This window comes from Palaemon carinicauda, chromosome 9 (assembly GCF_036898095.1).
Source record: "Palaemon carinicauda isolate YSFRI2023 chromosome 9, ASM3689809v2, whole genome shotgun sequence".
Lineage (NCBI taxonomy): Eukaryota > Metazoa > Arthropoda > Malacostraca > Decapoda > Palaemonidae > Palaemon > Palaemon carinicauda.
The window spans coordinates 40,554,379-40,559,618 of NC_090733.1; positions in this window are offsets into that span (position 1 = coordinate 40,554,379).

Consider the following 5,240-nt stretch of genomic DNA (forward strand, 5'->3'; position numbering starts at 1 on the left):
AGACGCATTCAAAGAGCTTGCGGAAGCTACAGTCCTTTTTATCTAAAAATAATGATGCTCCTTTTAGTGTAAAAAGAAAGGTCTGGTCTGCAGGATTAAATAGTTCAATTTTTTATGGGTCTAAGACTTGGATGTCATATAACTTGAAAGCTGCTAGTAATGCTTACCTGAGCAGTTTGCGTGACCTCTTGAGTATTAGGAAACAGTCTGCTCTGACTTAGTGTATTTAGAATCTGGAGAACCAAGTGCAACAGAATTTATCAAGAAAAAACAACTAAACATTTTAGGAAAACTTTGTTCCCGACCAGACTATGACAGGAGTTACTTTGCTACCGTCATAAATAAGGCCATAGAAGTACAGTCTCCGATGGGCATCTACATCGACCAGTTACAGAGAACCCAAGAGGATCTAATTTTAGACGAAAAGCAAACACTAAAAACCCATGTGGACAACAACTTCGAGACAACTCGACGGATGACTCACAAACAGCTCAACCCACATCTAGATTCTCCAGCATTGTACAAAAAGAAGACACTTTTTATTCCAGACCATCATCAAATGGCTTATACGCGGTTACAACAGAGTTCTCACCACCTTAAAGTTGATATTTGATGATGGTCAATAATTCCAAGAGAGGAACGCCTTTGCCCCTGTGGATCTATGCAGGATGAGATCCATGTCATCTTGAACTGTCCTTTGCTCTCGCATGTTAGAGAAAATTTAGCAGGGATTATCTTTCATTCCTTTGAGGATTGCATGAACTATAATGATGAATGGGAGCTATGTGAATACATAATCAGCATAACGCAACTTATTACTCAGTATAACTCCGAATAACAGTAAACACTGTAAATATTTTTTTCCCGTATGTTGCAATGTAATTTTTTTTTATTTTAGGTTAGGTCTACATTTAGAGTTCATTAGAGCCAATGGAAATTTAAAGATCATAATGGACAATCATTAGTTAATTTAGGATCTTTACCCCTTATTTGATTTACCGAATATAAGAAATAGAAAATGAAATGTATATTTGCATCTATATGAAAATGTAATAATTATTATCAATAACTAACTAACTAACTAACTAACTTTATATTCACATTTGCTAAGAGAAGAAGTCGAATCCCAATGTATATAATTGCAGTCTATAAAGGATAACTGGAAAAGTTAACTTTGATTCATTTACATACGGAAAACTTAAGATAAAATATGGTTGATATACAGCTTTCAAAGTTCTTAATGGAGCCAAGAAATTAAGATAGCGAATTAAGGTAACTAATTCACTATACCATATTTAGCATTTGAAGCAACGAATCAAATTTGTGTGGATATGAATACCCGAAATATTAAAATAAGGGTGTGATGGTGTTTTTATTTCCACTAGAATAGTAATGACTTATTTCAATTTGAGGATTTGGAAATAAATGGGTAGAGTTGCATCATGGAGAAATTGAATTTTACAGAGATATTTCCAAAATACTAACTCCAAAATCCGAAACAAGGTAATACTCTCTATAGCAGGAATATCTATACATTTACAAATGTTACATATATACATATACCAAGGCACTTCCCCCAATTTTTGGGGGTCACCGACATCAGACAAATAAAACAGAAAAGGGGACTTCTCTTCTCCACGTTCGTCCCAACCTGACAAGGGACTCAACCGAGTTCGGCTGGTACTGCTAGGGGTGCCACAGCCCACCCTCCCACATTATCCACCACAGATGAAGCTTCATAATGCTGAATCCCCTACTGCTGCTGCCTCCGCGGTCTTCCAAGGCACCAGAGGAAGCAGCAGAGCCTATCGGAACTGCGTCACAACCGTTCGCCATTCATTCCTATTTCTAGCACACACTCTTGCCTCTCTCACATCTATCCTCCTATCACCCACAGCTTCCTTCACTTCACCCATTAGCCCAAACCTTGGCCTTCCTCTTGTACTTCTCCCATCAAGTCTTGCATTCATCACCTTTTTTAGCAGACAGTCATTTGCCATTCTTTCAACATTGACAAACCACCTCAACACATTCATATTGACTCTAACTGCTAACTCATTTCTTACACCCGTTCTCACCCTCACTATCTACTCGAGATACACCAGCAATACTCCTTAGACATTTCATCTCAAACACATTCAATTTCTGTCTCTCCTTCACTTTCATTCCCCACAACTCCGATCCATACATTATAGTTGGTACAATCACTTTCTCATACAAAACTCTCTTTTCATTCATGCCCGACCCTCTATTTTTTAATACTCCCTTAACTGCACCCAACACTTTGCATCCTTCATTCCCTCTCTGACTTACATCTGTTCCACTCCACTATTTGCTGCAACAAAAGACCCCAAGTACTTAAACTGATCCAACTTCCTCAAGTAATTCTCCATTCAACATGATATTCAACCTCGCACCACCCTCCCTTTTCGTACATCTCATAACCTTACTCTTACCCATATTAACTCTCAACTTCCTTCTCTCACACACCCTTCCAAATTCTGTCACTAATCGGCCAAGCTTCTCTTCCGCATCTTCAACCAGTACAATATCATCCGCAAACAACAACTGATTTACCTCCCATTCATGGTCATTCTCGTCTACCAGTTTTAATCCTCGTCCAAGTACTCAAGCATTCACCTCTCTCACCACTCCATCAACATACAAGTTAAACAGCCACGGCGACATCACACATCCCTGTCTCAGCCCCACTCTCACCGGAAACCAATCGCTCACTTCATTTCCTATCCTAACACATGCTTTACTACCTTTGTAGAAACTTTTCACTGCTTGCAACAACCTTCCACAAACTCCATATAACCTCATCGCATTCCACATTGCTTCCCTATCAACTCTATCATACGCTTTCTCCTGATCCATAAATACAACATAGACCACCTTACCTTTTGCTAAATATATCTCGCATATCTGCCTAATTGTAGAAATCTGTTTCATGCAACCCATACATCTTCTAAAACCACCCTGTACTTCTAAGTTTGTATTCTCTGTTTTAGCCTTAATCTTATTAATCAGTACTCTACCATATACTTTTCCCACCACTTTCAAGAAACTAATACACCTAGAATTACAACACTCATGCACATCTCCCTTACCCTTATATAGCGGTACAATACACGCACAAACCCATTCTACTGGTACCATTGACAACACAATAACATATTAAACAATCTCACCAATCATTCAAGTACAGTCACACCCCCTTCCTTCAAAATCTCAGCTCTCACACCATCCATACCAAATGCTTTTCCTACTCTCGTTTAATCTAGTGCTCTCCTCACTTCCTCTCTTTTAATCTCTCTTTCATTCCCATCAACGGCACCTCAACACCTGCAACAGCAATTATATCTGCCTCCCTATTATCCTGCACATTCAGTAAAATTTCAAAATATTCCGCCAACTTTACCTTGGTACAAAACCTATATTTATGAAAAGATATATTCAACATTTTGTAAACATGGAAAAAATTTTCGCAAACATACGGCTTAACATTCATCGTCGAATAAATGTGTTTGTTTCGTTCCCCGATTGTCAAACCAGAAAAAGACAATCATAGATCCAGTCAAACAGCCATGAAATATTCATGATGGCGTTCGCTTAAACCGTCCGACGGAATGGGACGTTCGGCCGCTGGGTTGTTTCAGAGCGAGTCCGCTGCGATGGCCGGTTTCATATGGACTTTATTTGTCCATAGATGAATTTCATTTCGTCAGAACAAAACCATATTTTAAAACTTATTGAGAGAGAGAGAGAGAGAGAGAGAGAGAGAGAGAGAGAGAGAGAGAGAGAGAGAGAGAGAGAGAGAGAGAGAGAGAGAGAGAGAGAGTTATTAGGTTATAATTGCAGTACCCTAATCGTAATTATTAAAATTTTTATTACCATTATCAATGTTATCATAACTACTATTATTGGTATTATTAAAATCATTATATTTATGCAAGACCTATCCATTGCTTTGACAAAATCATGTGATTTTATTAGCGCACAATTCCACCCTTGTCTTGAATGCGTATCAGATGATACACACACAAAACACACACACACACACACACACACAAATATATATATATATATATATATATATATATATATATATATATATATATATATATATATATATATATATATATATATATATGTACCCATTTTTATTCCTTGGCAGGACAGGAGCCTCAAACATGTCAATTTATGTCGTGGGCTTGGCCAGCTCTCATCGCCATACTGGTCAGGGTGGGTTGGTGTTGGAAGATTTTAGTCTGATCACTCTCATCAAACAAGAAAGAAGATATCATGGAAAACTTATTTTGGATGTGGATTTCACACTATAAAACCTATATGGCCAAATATTAAATTCTATTTCATATTCTGCATTCTAATTATTATTACTATTATTATTATTACTATCCAAGCTACAACCCTAGATGGAAAAGCAAGATGCTATAAGCCCAGGGGCTCCAATAGGGAAAAATAGCCCAGTGAGGAAAGGAAAAATGGAAATAAATAAATGAAGAGAACATATTAACAATAAATCATTCTAAAAAAGTAACAACGTCAAAACAGATGTCATAATATATATAAACTATTAACAAAGTCAAAAACAAATACGTCATATATAAACTATAAAAAGCCTCATGTCCACCTGGTCAACAAAAAAGCATTTGCTCTAACTTTGGACTTTTGAAGTTCCACTGATTCAACTACCTGATAAGGAAGATCATTCCACAACTTGGTAACAGCAGGAATAAAACTTCTAGAGTACTGCGTAGTATTGAGCCTTATGATGGAGAAGGCCTGGCTATTAGAATTAACTGCCTGCCTAGTAATACGAACAGGATAGAATTGTCCAGGGAGATCTGAATGTAAAGGATGGTCAGAGTTATGAAAAATCTTATGCAACATGCATAATGAACTAATTGAACGACGGTGCCAGAGATTAATATCTAGATCGAGAATAAGAAATTTAATAGACCGTAAGTTTCTGTCCAACAAATTAAGATGAGAATCAGCAGCTGAAGACCAGACAAGAGAACAATACTCAGAACAAGGTAGAATGAAAGAATTAAAACACTTCTTCAGAATAGATTGATCACCGAAAATCTTAAAAGACTTTCTCAATAAGCCAATTTTTCGTGCAATTGAAGAAGAAACAGACCTTAAATGTTTCTCAAAAGTAAATTTGCTGTCGAGAATCACACCTAAAATTTTGAAAGAGTCATACAAAT